Genomic DNA, 20,971 nt, shown 5'->3' with positions numbered 1-20,971 from the left:
ATGTATTTGAATTGAATTTATCACTCACAGGGACAGAGGAGACAAATGTCGGGAGCAGAAAGCTTTGGTCATTTACAACAATGTTAAGTGTGATCACAGTGAAAGCAGGAAGTCAGATATTGACTAAATTTGAAGAAAATAGCAAGTCAAAAAGGAACGAGCCCGGGAGAGAGAGACCATTTTCTAAAGGCCTGCGAACATCTCAGGGCATCATGGAGCATAAAGCACCGAGTGAAGAAAACTCTTGGTGAACAGATGGAGCCTTGGCCAGAGACAGACCCACGTGTGGTATTAACAATGTGTGAACAGAGAAAAGGCTCCGTGCAGGAGATTTCACTGCAGAAAATGCTCCCCAGACATGCAGGCAGCAGACACTGTGACAGCACCAGCCAGAGTTGGATTCACCAGAAGGGGTTTCCCGTGTGCTACGTACCAGTGAATGGAGCTAGAATAGATCCAATCCAAGAGGGTCCAACTTCCTCTGAAAATTAAAGCTGCCTGTGAAACCAGGTGTGGAGAGTGGATCCCCCCTGGGCCCAAACGGTGCATCCCCCCGGGAAATTCTGTCATGAATAAGGGGAAACAAACACTTTGCTCAATGCTGCGGATCCCAAACACAGACAGCCAAGTGCTCCCAGTGGCAGACAGTCCAGCTGGGAGGTGTCTCGCAGACACACTGGGGTCTAGCAGGTCTGAGGAGCGGGACTGGACACAGCCCAGGGCAGGGGCTGGACCATTTCTCCTATTGACACTGGCCCCGGGAGCTCAGGTTCACATTCTGTCTGAGCCAGATGTGGAGAAAGTGAAAGTAAAACCTAAAGGGGCCCCAGGCAAACACAGGGACCTGGTTATTGTGGAGCAAACACAGCAGTGGTGGGGGTGGGGCATTGGTCACTAGCAGCAGCCTGAAAAATCCCCGTGTGTCGGCTCCCATTCATGGCTGCGTGTGAGAAACTCACTCTAGAGAGCAGGTGCTCTCCCCAGGAGATCACTTGGAGCTCTCTGAGGTTCTCACTCGGGAACATCATCCCCTGTTTCAAGTGCTGGGCTGCTTGCTGGGTGACCGTACAATTCAGATAAACCAGTGTCCATCCCTGCACTGAACGGTGGTGGAGCCCTAGGACCACTGGCTCAGTGTTCAGTTGTGGCTTTGCCTGACTCAGGACCTGTGCTCCTGAGCTGTGGGGCAGCCGGCCGGACCACTCGTTAATGGTTGGTTTACTTCCTGGCCCTGAACTGCTAATTAGCAGCCATCCAGCCATTCAGGCTGCAGAACTGGGGCTTGCTGTGAGTCTGCCTGGCCTCCTGCTGACTCAATCGGCTCCACCACTGTGTGTGGGTTTAACCCTTACAGGCAATTCAAGTTACCAAATGACTGGGCTGCCCAGAACAGGGCAGTGTCCCTCCCATTCATCACAGTCCCTTTGCCTTACATGCAAACGTGCTACTGTGGGTGTTTCACACTGTCTGAAGCGGCTCATGACCATGGGTCCTAACCTCAGAGCAACTCTCACAGCCAGGGCAGACACTGGCCCGAACTACTGTTGGGTTCTAGGAGATTTCTCAAAGCCAGGATCAAAATGTGAACTCCTGGGTCATTGTAACAGCCTAATCATGGAGTAATAGATATTCCCTTTCGGCTCCCTAGTCCATCTTGTCTCAGACACACAGGAACTAGGGACATTGGTCAATGACACCAAAAATCACATCACATGTTGGTTGCTTCCAGGCCCTAAACACCAGTCCCTTAGGGTATGTCTAGACTACATGGCTCCATCGACGGTGCCATGTAGACGTGTTTACTGGGCATAGGGAAATGAAGTGGTGATTTAAATAATCGCCGCTTCATTTAAATTTAAATGGCTGGTGCGCTGTGCCGATCAGCTGTTTGTCAGCTCAGCGCGCTAGTCTGGATGCTCCCCCGTCGACATCAAAGGCATTTGTTGACCTTCCTGGTAAACCTCATGCCACAGCGCGCCAGCCATTTAAATTTAACTGAAGCCATTTAAGGCATATCCCTATGCCTACGACTGTAATCTACATGGCTCCATCATCTAATCTAGACACACCCCCAGATCATTTGGTTCCCTAGATCCTACAAAGATCACACCAGTAGCCAGAGCTGTGAGAAACCCTCTAATGGTTTATTAACTAGGAGAAAGGAATAAGCGAGTGATCTGTGGGTTAAAACAAGCAAACGGATAGACAGCGATGAGTCACCACATGACTCTGAGGAGTGAGGGAGACTTTTGTCTAATCAAAACTCTCTCTGGGTAGAAAGAGGAGGCAGCCCTGGTGATCTCTGCCTTCAGTTCAGAGTCTCGAGCCCTTCAGAATTCAAACAGCTTAAAACTAGTTTCTTCTTGTCCGGGATTTTTATTCCTTTTCCACAGAGACCAGGAGAATGGGACAAGCTACCTGCTCATCTCCAGCTCATGGGTCTGGAGAGCAAACAGCAAAGTGTTTTCTCCTCTGATGTTTCACAATTGTTTGTCTGATGTCTAGGGGCTTTATTCACTGGGCAGGAAATGACCCCTCCTGTGGCAAACTTGTTTTTCACACCTGGCCGCACTTCCTGTGGCAAACTCGTATTTCTCACTTGGTCACGCTTCTCTCTGGACTGTGTGGGTGTTTACAGTTAAACAAACACTTAAATATCACCTGATAACACGGGGTATGGACATGATCAGTGAGTTTATTGCAGGCAGCCACATACACACATTTTGCAGACTCCAAACATTAAACACTTTCTTATAAGTCGAATACTGACATAGAGCAAAACTAACACCCAGGGGACTTGCCCTAGTCTCCAGTTATGAGGCTTCAGTTCTTAGCTAGTCCCCGCAGCCGAGGCAAGCGCTGGTCTCAGAAGTGAAAGCAGCACACAAGCCATGTCGTGTTTCTTAGCTGCCAGTTCACTTGATCCACATAAACTCATAGATCCACATTCATGTGAATCAGGCTGGGTTGCCTCTCAAGAATCTTCAGAGCATATTTCCAGGTACATGCACAGCCCTGAGTACACAACCCAGGCTCACATCACACAGTCATATTCATGACCAGGGGGTTCCCAGTTTTTCCATGATACCTACCAAGATGCTGGTTGGCTAAATATTCCGCCAGCAGTGACTTGGGTGAGCCCTTTGCTACATGCCATACAAGGGCTGTTGGGGTTTGCAGGGTTCAGGATGTGAATGTCTGAGGAGGGGAGAAGATGCAGAGGAGCAGAGAGGGGGATTCCCCTCTTATTTAGCTGCTTTCTGGCTGCGGGTTGGCACCACCTCGCTGTACATCACGTGCTCATCTTCAGCAGGCTTGGCTTTGTGTTTCGACTGGGTCGTGGGGCCTGTGAGGCCGGGAGAGCTAAGAGCACAGAGGTGATTTCTGAGCCCTGCTGGGGAGGAAGGAGCAATGGTGGGAGGGAGGGGGGCATGGATGCTGCTGCTGAGAGGAGGTTACTGGCATTCTTGGTGTATGAACGAGAAGAGACCAGGGAGATAATGGTCCTGCTCTACTCTGCACTGGTGAGGCCACAGCTGCAGGGGTGTGTCCAGTTGTGTAGACACATGGGGGCACATTGGGGCGGGTCCAGAGGAGAGTATGTTCAGTCTGGAGGTGACATGGCTGAGGGGGGACATGCTGGCCATCTCCTAAGCCAATAGTATGAAGAGGATGGTGACCCACTGTTCTCTGTGCCCACGGAAATTACGACATAATGGGTGTAATCTGTGGTCCCAGGTCTTGTCCCAGGGCTGCCAGCTGCTCCCATGTCCCCTTCCCTCCCTTTGCTTTGTCTCTTGCCTGCACAGCCCCACTCAGCACCCAGGGTATCCTGCTGCCCACAGGCAGCCTCTTGCCTCCAGCTGGAGCCCTGGCTGCTCTGCTCTGCTACGGCCCTAGGAAGAGAAGAGGAGGGTGAAATGTGGCTGGGGGCTGGGACCTCCCATCAGCTCCTTCAATGTGGTCAAGTCAATAACTGTTCATTAAAAACAACACGTCCTCCCGTCTCACCTAGAGACTCACTAATACACATAAAGCATCATGAGCTTTCATGGCCACAACCCACTTCCTCAGGGGAGCAGAGTTTGAGGAAGTGGGTTTTGCCCACAAGAGCTCATGATGCTATTTATACATTTGTTAGTCTCTAAGGTGCTACAGGCCTGGGACTTGTTTTTAAAGTTGCAGACGAACACGGCAGCCCCCCTGAGACTATAGTAATCGGGGTAAATAGTTTTAAACCATTAACAACCACAAACTATCACACCACCATTAATCCGCCTTACTCTGTATATCTGTTTTACCCAGAGAAAACTCATGAAGTCGGCTTCATTCATCAGTAAAGGGGATGAATAACAGCAGCTGTTTCCCCCTAGGGAACAATTATTTATACCGGCTTTGATAATAAACAAAGTGATTTTATTAAGTATAAAAAGAGGGATTTAAGCAGTTGTGGCTGATACCAGGCAGGTCCAAGTAAGATACTGAGCTAAAATATAACAAACACACACAAAGGAGGCCTAGTGCACTCAGAGATGTTGTTACAAATCAGAGTTTCTCGCCCTAGATCTCATTTCAGCGTAAGCCAACCTTGTCTGTGAAGACAGAGGCAAAAAAAATTAGGATTTCAGCTTTTCCCATGTCATCTGTCACTAGGTTGCCTTCCCAAATCAGTAGGGGCCCCACATTTTCCCTGACTTCCTCCTTGTTGCTAACATACCTATAGAAACCCTCCTCGTCCCTCATATCTTTTACTAGCTGCAACTTCAGTTGTACTTTCGCCTTCCCGATTAAACCCCTTCATGCCAAATTCCCTTGGGGTGTGTCTAGACTACATTCCTCTTTTGAAAGAGGAATGCAAATGAGGGAAATAAAAAATGCAAATGAAGCGCTGATTTACAAATCTTCCGCTCCGTTTGCATAATCTGTTCTGATCGCTTTTTCGGAAGAGATTTTTTCAAAAAAAGAATGCAGTCTAGACAGAGTTCTTTAGAAAATAACCCCTTTTTGGAAAGAACCCTGTAAACCTCATTTTCTCATGACTAAGGTTTCTTTTGAAAAAGGGGTTTTCTTTTGAAAGAACCCTGTCTAGAATGCAGGGGGGGGGGGGGAAATCTCATCCGAAAAAGCGATTGGAAGAGATTATGCAAATGAAGTGCAAGATTTGTAAATAAGCATTTTCAGTTTCCCTCATTTGCATTCCTCTTTCAAAAGAGAAATGTAGTCTAGATGCACCCTTGGTGTCCAAGCTCACACAGGAAGTGGAGGGTGGGGCAGAGAATCTGAATTTCTCCTTGTTCCAAGCAAGAACTCTGGTCTCTGGGCCCAACTTCTTCTCCAAGTTGTTTGGGTGAGTGATTGGGGTTGTGGCCACAGGACAGGGCTAGACAATAGCACTGTGGTGAGTGCTATGGTCATTGGCTGCGGTTAGAGTTAAGGTTAAGGAAGGAGTAAAATAATTTTAAACTTTCAGGTATCTTCATGACTCTCTGCTGGAGCAATGTGTATTGAAATACAGAGACAATTTCTGTCTGTTTTCACCCTGTGCCCTGGTAGAAGCCGAGGATTCACGCACATTCTGAAATCAGACACAAAGCTGAGTTTAGATTCTGCTTTCTCAGGGTCATTCCCTCTTGCTGCTCCCCACTTGAGCTCCATTCTCCTCTGATTCTGTTTTAGTTCCAAAGCCTCTGACAAGCACCGAGGGATCTGTGCCCAGAGAACACGCCAGGAACGTGAATCGTGGCTGTCACAATAAGGGACCCAAAGCCCCGGGTGCTGGGGTGGAGCAGGTGGAACAGGTAACAGGAATGGATTTAGAGATTCAATCCCCCAGCACAGCCCGGCTGCCTTGAGACTGCCCAGCTGGAATCTTGTGCCCAGTCCTGAGATGCAGCTTCCCATCTGGGCCGGGCAGGCAGAGAACAGCCCCACGGGGAAGCTACCCAGGGTTTGTTCAGGCAGGAGAAAGGGCTGAGATTTGGTCACCCCTTCCCCATCACTCTGAACCACAATAGACTCACAGACACGTAGGGCAGGGCTGAGAGGTCCAGAAATCTCCTCGTCCGTTCCGCTGAGCTGAAGCAGGATTACTTAAACACAGGCCACCTCAGCGTTTGTTCAGCCCTTCCTAGGAACCTCCAGCTATGGAGATTCTCCAGCCCCTCTAAGTCGCCTGTCCCAGAGCTTAACAACACTTAGAGTTAGAAAGTTTTTCCTAATATCTAACCCAAACCTCCCTTACCACAGATTAAGTCCTTTATTATCTTGTCCTGCCTTCAGTGGACTTTGAGAAAAAACTGACCCTCATCCTTGTTACAGCCTCATCTGAGAATATGGCAACCATGTCCTCAGCCTTTTCATCTCTTTACTCTCCAGGCCCCACACGCGCCTCCTTTCCTCAAAGGTCTTATTCCCTAAACATCTGAACCTTGGTTGCTTGCCTCTGCAATGTTTGCAGTTTGTACCCAGCTTTCTTGAAGTAAGATGCCCAGAATTGGACACAGATGCATCCTCAGCTGTGCTCACTATGTACAGGCTGTGTAGAAAGAATTCTTTGTGAGCTGGAAATATTCCATGGGGGCAGGTGATATACAAGTCAGCCCTAGACAAGGGAAGGTGGATGTACAAGTTCATAACTGGCAGATTAACACTATACAAGGGTGTCTGTAATATTAAAACTCTAGGAAATGTGGGTGTGTTGCCACCTGCAGTAATCTCACTGGTAATGCGCATGTCACATGTGGTAGCATGATGGGTAAGTGTTTGCTCTGACACTGTCAATGCCCACAATCTGGAGAGACCCTGGCCAAGGGTTAAATATGAGTTTGCCAGAAGAGGGGCTCTTTCCTGCACAGAAAAAGAGTCCAGCGGACATGAGAGAAATGGACCATTACACGACAAAACACTTGGTTAGTCCTGCTCCAAGATCTGGGAGGAAAGTGAGATCTAGTGTGTTCCAGAGAGAATCAACCCAGCCGTTCTGTCTTCATTTAATTTTCTTTCTACCCCACTTGGCTTAGTGTTTTCTTCACCAATTTTTTTTAGTAGTCACATGGCAAGTGCAGCTCATTGCCTTTTGGAGTGAGCTAAGGGTGTGGTAGTCCCATGGATAAGTCAATATGGCTTCCCTTAGCCTCAGGGTGGCGTTGCTCAGTGGACAGAATCAATGGGACAGCCCCTGGCTGCAGAGCAGCGTGGCCCAGTGGCTGGAGCAATAGTGGTAGGGGCAATAGATAGTCCCTGGGCTATTTCTTATTGTGACTCCTACACTAGGGCTGTGTCTACACTGGCATGAATTTCCGGAAATGCTTAAAACAGAATAGTTTTTGTTATAAGTATTTCCGGAAAAAGAGCGCCTACATTGTGTGACGGCGCGTTGGGGGTTCCCCGTCTCCTGCACCCCGAAATGGCACAAACAGACTGCACCAGCCAGTGGAATTGAGGGTGGTTTATTGCTCCTCCAGCCCAGCGCAGCACAGATGTAATCTGGTCACAGGAACTGGGCTAGGATGCCTCAGGCCCCCTTGAGATAGGGGAGACTGGGCCCCTAAATTCCAGCTCCTCTCCCTAGGCTGCCTCATCCATGCCCTCCGACAGCCAGCAACCAACTCCCTCACTTCCAGCCCTGCCCCCCAGCCAAGGCAGCATTCCACCTTCCTTTGTTCCTCTCCATGGGGGGTGTCTGGCCACTGGTTTGCATAGTGACTCATCCTGTTTTGCTGGGTCGTGGTACCCACAGCAGCCAGTGGGGGTTCCCCCAGAGCCAGCAGCATAGAAACCAGCCAGGTACCCCCACTACGTCACAGTTCTCCCCCCTCCGAGAGCGAACTGAGCAGGGTCACTCCGCTCGTGACCTAGGGAAGTTCGGGTCCTCTGCGTGGGAACCCGCCCTGGGGGCATGGGTGCTCCCCTTGACTCGGGCCGGCCGTGGCGAGGCCCCACATGAATTGGCTTCCCTCTGTCCACTCGCCGCCCCGCTCCAGGGTGACTGGCCCAGGCCTGTCCTCGGGGGTCACACCCACCCTTCCGCTGGCCTTGATCTCTGGCCGGGGTCTCTCGGGCCGGGGCCATGAGCCCAGCGAGCCTTCTCTGGACAGCCAGGGCGGCTTCCACCCCCGATGCTCCATCCAGGGAGGACTTCCCCTCCCATAACTCTCTCAGCAAGCCCAGAGGGTCCTCTATCTGGGGTAGAGACCCCCAAGCCGCGTTCCTCCTGTCTTGGGCCTTCCCGCCCCTCTGGCAGGAGTCACAGGACCGGCAGTACCGCTGCACGGCTGTAAAGATTCCCGGCCAATAGAAGTGCTGGAGCAGCTTCAGCCGGGTGCTCCGGATCCCCCGGTGGCCCCCAACGGGGACATCGTGGGCCAAATACAGCAGCTTGAGGCGATACTTTCGGGGGACGACCAGCTGCCGCTGGACCCCCCATGCCCTCGCCTTCCTGGGGGGGAGCCACTCACGGAACAGGAGCCCACGCTCCCGCAGGAATCTCTCCTGGCCACCTCTCCCCCGGGGCTGAGCTGCACGGAGGCCAGCCTGGTCCCTCAGCCTCTGCAAGGAGGGGTCTGCCTGCACCTCAGCCTGGAATTCAGCTGCTGAGGCAGGGATCGGGACCTGTCCCCCACCTCTGCCTAGGTCCGGAGTCCCAGCCTGGCTGGACCCCGTGTCCACTGGGATGGGACCCTGAGGACGCTGCCAGGAGTCCTTCCCTGGACCCATGTTGTCAGCCCCCCGCTGGCTCTGGCTCCGGGTAGTGACTAGAGCCCGCTGGGATTCATGGGGCCACTCCTCTAGGTCGTTCCCCATCAGCACCTCGGTGGGCAAGTGCGGGTGCACCCCCACTTCCTTGAGGCCTTCCTTCGCCCCCCATTTCAGATGCACCCTGGCTACAGGCACCTTAAACGGGGACCCGTCTATGCCCTTCAGGGTCAGCTGCGCGTGGGGTAGTATCCGCTCCTGGGCCACTATGTCGGATCGGGCCAGAGTCACCTCCGCCCCCGTGTCCCAGAAGCCCGTCACCTTCCTACCATCCACCTCCAGGGGTATGAGGCACTCGCTCCGCAGGGGCCGTCCTGCCCCCACCCGGTACACGGAGAAATCCGCCTCCTGAGAATCAGACCTCCCAGGGGAGGTGCACTGAGCATCCTTCCCCTCTCTCTGAGCTGAGGTTTGCCTGCCAGCCCCTGCCTCTGGGGCAGCCTGCCCTTCCTCCCGCCCCAGCCAGTTAACCCTGGAAAGTCCCCGGTCCCGGGACCTGGTGCACTGAGCCCTCTTGTGGCCTTTTTGCCCACAGCGCTGGCAAGTTAGGCTTTGGGCTGTCTCCGTCCAGGCCCTGGCTGGTTCTCTGGGGTGCAGACGACCTGTTCCTTGGTCTCGCCCCGTAGTTGACTCCCTCCGTCGCTCAGCCGAGATCCGGTCTCTGCGCGGTTCCCTTTCTCTCCGGGACTCCCGTTCACACCCGGACCGGCTCTCCGTGAACTCGTCCGCCAGTCTCCCGGCCTCCTGGGGGTTCTCTGGTCTCCGGTCCTTGAGCCACAGCCTCAGTTTGGGTGGGCACGCTTCATAGAACTGCTCCATCATGACCAGCTTGAGCAGCTCCTCTGCGGTCTGGGCTCCGACTCCAGACACCCACTTGCGGCAGTATTGCACCAGGCGGGAGGCCAGGTCCACATAGGTCTCCCGTGGCCCTTTCTGTACCCCCCGGAACTTCTTCCTGTACATCTCAGGGGTCAGCCCGAACTTGTGCAGCAGGGCCTCCTTGACTCGGTTGTAATCCCCGGGCTGTAGGTCCTCCAGCTGACTGAGCACTCCGGCTGCCTCCTGGCTCAGTGCGGGGATGAGCTCCTGCAGCCAGTCAGCTGGGGGAACCCGTTGCAGTCCACAGGCCCTCTCAAAGGAGCTGAGGAACCCGTCTATGTCACCCATGTCCTTCAATTGGGCCACCACGAGCCTCTCCAAGTGGCTGGCAGCCCTGGGACCTTGGGGCCCATCCGCACTTGGCGCAGCCGGTGCCCCGCCGGTTCTCCGCTCTGCCATGGCCAGCTCATGCTGTCGCTGCCTCTCTCGATCTTGGCGCTCCTTCTCTCGGTCCTCTACTTCCAATTCCCTGATCCGCAGCTGGATCTCCAGCCGCCGCAGCTCTGCTTGGCTGGCCCCTGCCCTAGATGGGCTGCAGCTTGCAGGCCTCCTGGGGGAAGCTGTCTCATCTCTCCTGTGGGTTCCAGCGCTCCTCCCCCTCTCTGAGCCTGACACACTCTCAGGGGGGGTCTGGCTGCTTCCCCTGGGGACAAGATCCTGGCCCTGTGGCTGGTCGTTCTCTTCTAGCTGAGCAATCAGCTGGGCCTTGGTTGCTTTCTGCACAGGCAAGCCCCTCTCTCTGCACAGCCCCACCAGCTCTGCCTTCAAGAGTCGGGCGTAGGCCATCTGCCCGCTGGGCCCCTCGGTGCAGACTCACCAGTCTAGTGCTGCAGCGCCCCACGATTCCCAGGAACCGCTTCGCTCTGTCTCCAGCACGCCTGGCTCCAGGGCTCTTGCTTCTACTGCGCCTTGTCGCTCGCCGCTGGAAGCTTCATCCACGGGGTGCCGTGGATCCCACCCCTGACACCAGTGTGACGGCGCGTTGGGGGTTCCCCGTCTCCTGCACCCCGAAATGGCACAAACAGACTGCACCAGCCAGTGGAATTGAGGGTGGTTTATTGCTCCTCCAGCCCAGCGCAGCACAGATGTAATCTGGTCACAGGAACTGGGCTAGGATGCCTCAGGCCCCCTTGAGATAGGGGAGACTGGGCCCCTAAATTCCAGCTCCTCTCCCTAGGCTGCCTCATCCATGCCCTCCGACAGCCAGCAACCAACTCCCTCACTTCCAGCCCTGCCCCCCAGCCAAGGCAGCATTCCACCTTCCTTTGTTCCTCTCCATGGGGGGTGTCTGGCCACTGGTTTGCATAGTGACTCATCCTGTTTTGCTGGGTCGTGGTACCCACAGCAGCCAGTGGGGGTTCCCCCAGAGCCAGCAGCATAGAAACCAGCCAGGTACCCCCACTACGTCACACATTGGCAGGATGCTTTTCCAGAAAAGCCCTTTTTCCGGAAAAGCATCTGTGGCCAATGTAAACGCGCTTTTCCGGAAAAGAGCCCCGATCATCATTTTCACGATCCGGGCTTTTTTCCAGAAAAGACTACTGGGCTGTCTACACTGGCCCTTTTCTGGAACAGTTTTCCGGAATAAGGACTTATGCCCGAGTGGGAGCAGCGTAGCTTTTCCGGAATAGCGGCTGATTTTGTATAGTAGAGCATTGTTGCTTTTCCGGAAATTCAAGGGCCAGTGTAGACAGCTCGCAGCTGATTTTCTGGAATAAGTGGCCCAGTGTAGACACAGCCCACTAGTCTCTGGGCTCCTTGTGCCGATGCTTTTGGTTGCTGCAACCTCTCTGGGTACCTGGGCACCTCTCTAGCTCTGGGTGTCTCTCCTCTTGTTCTGTTGGGATTCCCTCCGCTGCTCCTCTAGAACCGGCACTGTGTGTCCTTCCTCCTTGGCTGTCAGACCAGACTGAGGTGGGCGGCTCCCTTTTATACTGCAGCAGCACTTGGCGCATGCCCAGTAGAGGCGGGTGGGCGGGCGCGCTCTGCACTGAGGCTGCGGTGACGTTTTTAAGGTGAGCGGGCTCCAGGCTGGGGTGAAGGGGTTTGCAGTGCGGGAGGGGGCCAGGGCTGGGATAGGGAGCTGGGGAGCCAGGTGGTTCACGCGAGAGCTCCATGAGCCCCAGCCAATGGGAGCTTTGGGGGCGGAGCCTGCAGGTGGGGGCAGAGAGGGGACCCCGCTAGCCTGGCGCTCGGGGATGCGGCTCCAGCCCTGTCACGCGCTCTAGGGGTTAGTGGCTGCAGCCCAGGGCCCCAGGACAAGGGCCGCCTGCAATAAGATCTGCCCTTGTAGTGCCGGGCGATGTCTCCTCCCCCCGCCCAGGGCAGCCACGGAAGCACCTTTCTCAGTCTGGGCCTGGCCCATAGACATTAGAATATTCGCTATAAATATTGAGCCGGGTCTCTATGTCCCTGCTCATTCGGACTGTGGCTCTGGGGCAGCGCTGCTCGTTAATTCGCCTCCGGAATCCCCGAGCGCTGCCCTGGTGCGAGCCCTGCGGGGCGAGGTTTAACACCCCGCCCACAGCTCCCCCCACGCCGCTGTGTGTCCCGGCCCCGCTCCCGACCTGCCACAATCCCAGGCCTCCTTCGGCTACAGCCCAGAACTTTCCCGCCTCCCAACGTCCCTCCCTCCCGCTGTTCGCTGCTGTGACGGGGGCAAATCCAGCCTGGCTCGCTCTGCCGGTCACACGGGGCGGCCTCTCGGCTGCACAGACCCAGCCAGGGGGAGCCGGCCCCAGTCTCCCGCCCCGAGCCCCCTTTGCACAAATCCCCGCTCCAGTGACCGACTCCCGCTGCTTCCCCTTTGCCGCCTTCGCCTGCGGCTTGTGAGAGCCCGGGTCCCCCCCGGACTGATCCAAACCCTCATTCCCCGCCCGCGCCTGGGGAGAGGCTGCCGGACACACCGCGCTCGCCAGCCCCTTATTTGTAGCCTTCCAGTGAGTGACCCAGCCCCGTGCAACCCTGTGACCCGGCCCCTTCCAGGCACCGACCTCCTGACCCGCATGGACAGGACCTCGGAGACCTCCACGCAACGGGATAAATACGTGACAATCGGGCCCTAAATTCAATACCGGGGAACCGGGCTCGAACCCGGCAACTGCTTCTCCCCTTTAACCCACCCCCCTGGAGCTGGGCGCTACACAGACACAGCGGGGCAGGGTCTGACTCCGCCCTGAGCCCCGAGCCAGCGATTCAGAGTTAAGGGAAGGAGCCTGTGTCCGTTATAAGCAGCGGGCCATGCAAATAGGGGAGAGAGGTTCCTATTTAAATCAGAGCCTCCCTCTGCCCAGCCTGCACCCGCAGGGACAATCCGCAGCCCCTTGGCTCAGAGCAGTGACCAGCCAGTCCCCGGAGAACTTTCCCCGCCAGCAGCAGAGACAATGAGACTTTGGGTCGCAGCTGTTTTCATCCTAGCAGCTCTGGAAGGTATTTAGTTCCCGATGAAGCGGCAGAGCCCAGACAATTCTGGCTGGTTTTATGCCGGTTCTTCTAACATCCCTTTATTCGCAGGTGCCCGGTCCCAGGTGCAGCTGGTGGAGTCCGGAGGGGATGTGAAGAAGCCCGGAGACTCTCTGCGCCTCTCCTGCAAAGCCTCCGGCTTCACCTTCAGCAGCTACTGGATGAGCTGGATCCGGCAGGCTCCCGGGAAGGGGCTCGAATGGGTCGCGTATATTTCCAGCGATGGGAGCCCACAGCTCTACGCAGACTCAGTCAAAGGCCGATTCACCATCTCCAGGGACAACCCCAACAACCTGCTGCACCTGCAAATGACCGGCCTGAAGCCCGAGGGCACCGCCCGCTATTACTGTGCGAGACACACAGCGACACGAAACCTAGTGATGCTCCTGCAAAAACCCAGCCTGCAGAACCCGCGGCCGCCACACGGGGGCAGCAGAGACACAAAGAACCGGGCGCTGGGCACAGAACCGAGAACAAACTTCGGTGGATGAAATACAAACCCGCGGGGAGATTTTAACCCTTTCGTTGCCTAGAAACGCCCCCTCCCCCTCCCCCGCGTGCTTCACGGTGTTCCCCTGGGCCTGCGGGGCGGACATCGCCGGCTGCCTCAGCCAGTCCCGTTGAGGCGGGAGCCCTGTTCCCCCGGCCCGGCTCGGCTTGCTGATCGGGCACTTGCACTGATGTAAACCGGGATTCATTGGACTCCTTCCAACGTGGCTCCTGCGCTCCCCTTCCCCCACAGAGACCCGGGTCCAGCTTCCTCGGAGCCACCCGGCCCGGGAGAGAAGGTCCCCCGTGGCCTGCGCTCTGCAGCAAGTCACGCAGAGAGGTGGCAGCGGTTCCTTCTGCCCCTCGGCTCTGTGCCAGCGCCCGTGGGGCGGAGGGTGACTGAAGGAAACACGCAGACAGACCACAGTCAGTTATCAGAGGCCTTAGGGAGCAAGAGCGGCTGGACACTGGGTCTCTTTCGGACAGCAGAGGGGAATAGAGTCCAGGTGCGCCCCTGTGCCTGTTACAGAACAGGAGTGACTGTCCGCAGCTGGGACAGGACACACACACACGAACCGCACACACAGTAACACACAGCGCAGACACACAAACAAATCAAACACAGTTACTCAGACACAGAGACACTCAGACACACTCACGTCTCCTCCCCTTTTCTGAGGCTGAAAGGGCGAAGAGGGGGGGTCGTTTCTGTGGTTACTGACGGGAGAGATCCGCACGGGGGCAGCAAAGCGTCACGTTCGCTTCGGAGACAGAACTTTTGGCCTCGGCTCCGCAGGCTGGGATGGAACCGCAGCGCGAGGCTCTGCCCAGCCTGCTCGCTTCAAAGTCAGTACGAGTTCGGTACCCAGCGCCCCTTGGAAGTTCGCCTATCACCGCTCACAAGCAAATTTTCTCCATTGGAGAGTGCCCAGAAAGAAGACGAGTAGAGTTTACTGAATTTGTATCGCTTTTTATTCCCAAGTCCAGCTCACCCGGTCGGGGACTGGCTATGACCTGGCTTTACAAGGGCGACTCACCATCACCAGGGACAACTCTATAAGCACGGCCTGGCTGCAGCTTTAGTCCCTCCAGAGAGCGTTTGCACCGGTCAACAGTCCGGGATAATTTCGCCCCAAACTTCATAGCCCCGTGACTCACTTAAGTCGCATGGTAATGAAAGTTTTCTGGCTGAAGCGCTAAGTCACTTTTCAAAGTATGAATTAGGCCCCTGTGTCACTTGTGACACCAACAAAACATCCCTGAGCAAATGTCGTGAATGCCAGACAACGGGAGACTTGGGGGAAGAATCTTTCAATATCTCCTGTTGAAGCTAATACCCATTAAGTCTGAAAAATTAAGGGGGGGGTTCCCCCCATGTCACCCTCCCTTTCACAGTGGAGGGTGGGGTGTCAAATCCCTGCTCCCACATCAGGCTTAGGAAGGATGATCTTGGCTGTATCATTTGCTAGGCAAGTGATCTAACCACTAGGCAATACGAAGCACCATCAACTCCTTCTGTGGTCAAGGGATTTGGGGGCGCTATTATCAGCTGAGGCACTTACCTCCAAGGCTGTGAATCCCAACTGGAGCTCGGTACCTAACCCCCTTCTCGGCATTTGCTCGAGCTAGAAGCTGCATGAGGCAACCCTCCCCCGTGTGGTGGCTTTGGAAGGCCCCTTAGCTCTGTGATCACCGTACCCAAGGAGGCTGAGGTAAATACGGTGAAGTGGGTGCACGCTAGGGGCTGACCCTGGCAGACCGAATCAGGCCCGCGGGCCAGTATTAGCGCTCCGCTGGTCTGAAGCAAGTTGCAAGCGACCGGAAGTCACATGGCATATTCACCTTACCCGTGTGTCCCTGGACGAACCCCCGACACTTGTATGTTCCTATCAGCCCTGGTACCTGCTTCTCACCGCACTGGGAAGCTCTTTGTAAGGAGAGGTCAGTTCTGTTATGTCGTGCTTCACAGATGGGGAAACTGAGGTACAGGGAGCTGAAGGGATTTGCCCGCCGTCACCCAGCGGGAGGGACAAAGCCAGGATCCGCATGTAAGTCTCCTGAGTCCGAGCCCGGTGCTTTGTCCACACAAATCAGCATGCTCTGTACTCAGCAATGCCCACGTGACCCGTGCGGAGCAGCAGGTCAGACTAGTAGATCCCAGCAGAGATTTCTAGTAACAATAACTAGAATAATAATAACCCGTGTCCCTCCCGCAGGCTCACCCACGTGCGCAGGCCCCTCACAGACACCTCAGGGTGAGGGGTGTGGCCCCTTCCCAAGGGCCGGGCTCTCTGTGACTGCGGGTCTGTGCAGCGCCGAGCACAACGGGGCTGTGGACTCGGGTTCGGTTTCTAGGCGACCCCTCGCTGGTGACTCGTGTGAGCCGCACGAGCCGCTCGCTGGGGACTATGAGGCCGGGGCCGCATCTCTGGGCACTAAAGGGCGAACGAACCGGCCCCTGCTTTGCATGCCGCGCGCGCTATGCAAATGGGGGGGTTGTTTCCCCTCCAGCACAGACTATTTCTGTCCACTAGTCCCTCGGCCCCTCCCAACGCCCAGCCGGTGTCGCTCCCTCCGGGTCTCGGTGCCTGTGTCTGTCCGGCTGCCCAGCGGGGAGATGAAATTCCTGCTCCCGTCTCTCCTGCTCTGTGCCCTGGCGGCAGGTAAGTGCCTCGGCGCGAGCTGTCTCTGCCCCGCGGAGCCCGCCGCGCCCCGCGCTCTGGCTGAGGTTTCTCCTGGCTCTTTGCAGGTGGCCGCTCCCAGGTGACACTGCGGCAGCCCGGAGCCGCCCAGGTGAAGCCTTCGCAGACCCTGAGCCTCACCTGCTCCGTGTCCGGATTCTCTCTCACCACTAGCGGGATTTCAATGAGCTGGGTCCGACAGCCCCCGGGGAAAGGCCTGGAGTGGTTGTCCCGTATGGATTGGGATGAGGACAAGTATTACCAGGACTCGCTGAAAAGCCGCTTGAGCATCTCCAGGGACACCTCCAAGGGCGAGGTGTATTTGGAAATGAGAAGCCTGGAAGCCGGAGACAGCGGCACCTATTACTGCGCCAGGGCGTACACAGTGACACAGAGCCCAGCAGGGACTCGCACAAAAAGGGGAAGCGGATTCTGAGTAGCACAGCGAGGCCAAATGAGCTCAGAGCAAAGAGATTTCCCCAACCAACCTCCCTCTCAATGAAAAGAAAGAATATTTTCCACCCGGGCGTATCCGCCTCCCTCTCCTGGGCGGAAGAGAACAGCTGTGCCAGACAGAAGCAGCCCTTCCCCAGCTGGAATAGAGCCCCTGTCACTCAGGCTTTCTAGTCAGTCACTAGAGCAGCGTTTCTCAACCAGTGGTACGAGTACCATTAGGGGTACTTGAGAGCAGTCTGGGGGTAATTCAACACAACTGAAATTTGGAGAAAACTGATTGTTTTTAATTCATTTCTAAAACACTTTATTCTGTTTGTACTTTTTCTACCCAAACATGGCATTAAGCGGTTTAAACAAATGTGTTGCAATGATACAAAAAATGTGTCTGAAAACTGTAGGTTCTGGGGGAACTTCTACTGTTCTTTTGAAAAGGGGGCGCGCTATAAATAAAGGCTGAGAAACGCTACGGGAGAGAACAGCGCTGTCACACCGCTCAGGACCCAGCCGTTGGCAGCGGGGCTCTGTGAAGCTGATAGCGAATCGCTCCGTGACCCTTCTGCAGGGTTTGGGAACCCGGGTTTCGAAACGCGCATTTCTGAATTTTTCGTCTGCTCGTGGCTGGCTCGTCATTACTTCCATCTGTAAAGACTAAATTAATTCTCCCTCCCCCCGCAAATGTGTCTAAAACAACCGCACTGGAGACTCATCCCTGGTGCATCTTCCCTGCAGGTGACTGAGAGAACGACCCGGGGAGTTGCCAGCGTTGCTGTTGTTTATTCTTAAATGTATCTTTGCGCCAGTGGGTGTCACAGCACTTTCCCGACATGCCCCGCCCCGTCCTACAGAAGGGGAAACTGAGGCTCGGAGAAATGACTTGCCGGAGTTCACCCGGCTGGCTGGACTCTCCGCCCGGCCTCTCCTAGCCCCATGAGCCGTCTCTGCAGGTGTCAGAAAGGAATTGTCCCTTCCCACAATCCCACAGTTTCCCAGAAGAGAAAAAGCCCCGCCCGAGTCCTTTATGACGTCACTTAGCCCAGCGCCGCCCGCAGGCCAATGGGGCGGTCCTCAGGCTGGGGGTTCTAGGGAAGGGGGGGCATTGGAATCGTTCTGGGAGGGGCTGGTGGGCAAGGCGAGGCATGGGATAAAGACCTGAATCAGAAAGCACCCTGCTTAGCATCAGGGCCACCTCTAGGTTTTCTGCCACCCCAAGCAAAAATTTTTTTGCCCCCCCCCTTTTTTGTCCGGGGAGGGTGCACACACAAATGCAGCTTGTGCAGCTTCCTAGAGGGTGGGGCACACGCTTCAGAGGGGCAGCGCAAACCCCGGGGCATTTTCATCTCCTAGGAGAGCACCAGGGACTCCCCACGTGAGGACAATGGGAGCTGTGGCAGGTTCATCCGCAGCAAGTCAGTTACAGACTTCCAAAGCAGGCAAATATTCACATCACCTAGTGCTGGAGGCCCAGTCCCACTCCGCACTCTGCAAAGGGATTTTATTAGAAGTCTTATAATCACTCAGACTCCATCCCCAACACATAAACTGTCCGACTCTTGGTGTCCAGGGACAAGAATCAGCCTCACTATACAATGAAACAGTTCAAAGGGATTAAGAGACTTTTGTTTCAACTCCCCAGCTCAACTGTCCAGAACAAGACAGGCACCACACAACAAAACCTCACTAGCCTAGGACCTATTCCATGAGAGCAGCCCGGTGCTTTTTCCTTCAGGGACGGACAAAACAGCCTCGGAAGCAGGGTGGATTGATTTAAATAGCTTTGATTTAAATCTCTAATTTTCATCATGATTTAAACTGGCAAGCAGAAAACCTAGGTTTAAATGAGTAATGGTATTTGCCAGGCAGTGATGGGTGTTCGGCAGCCAGGCAGCATTGGGACTTACTGGGGCCAGATGGAGTGTGGGTGTTGAGACTGGGGGGGGGGAGGGGGCATTATACTTTTAAAATATTTTCCTAATATTTCCTGTTTTACCTCATTTATTATTTGCTAAGTGGTGCCTACTTTTTTTAAAACATATGATTTGCATCTACTTCTGTCTGGAGGGAAATTCTATTTAAAATAAACAAAACCAGCATTTAATTTTGTATGAAATAAAGCTACCTTAAATGTGAAGGACACACAACAAACATGTATCCAAACACATTTTGCCTCTAAAATTCATTTTTTAAACAAAGGAAATATCCCCATCCTGTCACCAGTCCCCACCTCCCCCCACTCATGGGTGCAGCGCAACCCAGCTCCACAGACAGCGCCCCCTCCCTCCCCCCCCCCGTCCCTGGGAGCAGGGGAAGTTGCCAGCTGCCCCCGCCCAGCCAGGAGCTGTTCAATAGGCTGAAATGGTCATTTTGGCCTGTCTGATGCGTCAGACACCCCTGCCCACTGGTCCTCCCTATGGCCCATCTGTGCGCCATCCTCCATGTAGCGACACCCTGCCTGCCCCCCAACCCGAGTGCCCACACACGGCCTGCCCCCTCAAGTCCCAACACCCACACACTGCCTATCCCTCCCAAATCCCAACACCTAGTGCTGCCTGGCCCCCCAAGTCCCAACAGCCACATACTGCCTCCCCCCCAACACCCAATGCTGCCTGCCCCCCAAACCCCAACACCCATACGCCCCCTGCCCCCCCCCCCCAGGCCTCAACACCCACACTCCATCTGGCCCCCGTAAGTCCCAATGCTGCCTGGCTGCCAACACCCAACACTGCCTGGCAAATACCAGCCATGGGCAGCCAAAGAGACTCTACTGTGAGCCAGGAGCGTATTGTAGATCTTTCGATTATATTGATTGAAAAAGACCTGTGTAAAGAAATGGACTTTACTGACATAATTGAAGAATGTGCTGCCAAAAGAGCTAGACAGCTAAAATAGATTTAAATACAAATGAAAATGTTTAATTATTAATGCAGAATTGTGTTTAAGAATGAATTATAATATCATTAAAACAAAAATTATCCAAGTAAATTTAAGTTTATATCAAATTTACTCAATTCACATTTAATATGCAAATAGCCTTCAATTTGCACATTTGATGCCTTTTTTCTGTTTTTTCTCCAAAAGGGGGGGGGCGCAAAATTGTGCCGTCCTGGGCCCCACAAAACCCTCATCCGTCCCTGCCCAGCCTCCCTGCCCTGAGCCCCTCATGTACCCCAGCCCAGACTCCTGCACTTTCACTGCTACAAGCCTGCAGCTTGCACACTGTTGGAAATAATCCAGGACACTCTGGATGCAGGTGAAAACAAGCGGAGGATTTATTATTCACCAGCTGATGGAGTGACACGCAGGGGTTACCCTGGTGAACACTGGTTAATTAACACAATACAATAGGTTATATAGTTAGCAGGTGGACAGAGGAGAAATGATTTGCTAGGTCTAGCAGCAAGACCAAATGAGCACATAAGCCAATAGAACTACTAAAGATTACATAATATCTCCGTCCATTGCAAAGTAACAACTTATTAATTAATATACGGGTGGTTATTGTTTAAATACCAAAACATGTCAGCAAAACAGTAATAACATTTTAGTCTGCATAGATGATGATGTTGCTATAGCAGGCGGGTATGGCCTTGAGTTGGTGCAGCGCTTGGTTCTCAGGCTTATTATCTAGGAGTGAAGCAAGACAGTTTAAGCAAATTTTATCTCAAGCAAAATGTGTCACGTTACCAACTGAGACCCTGTTCGAGTGTTTTAGAACGTGGTTGCTATGGTGCCCAGGGTCTTTTACTGTCTGCAGCTCTTATCCTGACTGTGGTGTTCCCAGGCCTTAATCCTAAAATGGAGTTATGCTGTTTAGAGGCCTACTAGCACATTTAGGGCTGCCTCAGTTTACCCTACCCACACAACCCCAACCCTCCCCCTGACACCAAAACTGTGCAGCCTGGGACCCCTTGAGCCAGCATCCTCTTCTCTCCTTCCTCCTGCATCCAGATTCCCTCCCAGAGCTGGCACCTCTCACCCCTTCCCACTGTATTTTTTGTGAGGTACAATAGCAGTGGCGACAGCATGAAAGGCCAGCACAAAGTCGTTGAGCTCCCTTCTCCCCCCCCCCCCCCCCGTTCTCCCCAAAAAAGACCCCGGGGAAAAGTTGTTAACCAAAAAAAAAGAGAGAGAAGCCGTGCCCTGGGATGGAAGTACCAACATCTATTCCCCCCCTCCCCCTGCCGCGTGGTGGTGGTTTTTTTTTTTCTCAACAACTTTGTCCCCGCTCTTCACACTGTCTCCACTGCTATTGT

The 20,971-nt window shown here is 54.4% G+C and overlaps 1 gene segment (V, D, J or C); it reads left to right on the top strand.

Moving 5' to 3' along the window:
• Positions 1-20,971, top strand: part of LOC142821336 (Ig heavy chain V region 3-like) — a 250,481-nt gene that overhangs the window by 150,435 nt on the left and 79,075 nt on the right.

The sequence above is a fragment of the Pelodiscus sinensis genome, chromosome 30, assembly GCF_049634645.1.
Source record: "Pelodiscus sinensis isolate JC-2024 chromosome 30, ASM4963464v1, whole genome shotgun sequence".
Taxonomy (NCBI): domain Eukaryota; kingdom Metazoa; phylum Chordata; order Testudines; family Trionychidae; genus Pelodiscus; species Pelodiscus sinensis.
Note: the sequence above shows the minus strand (reverse complement) of the source record. Positions and strands in the feature narration are given on the sequence as shown.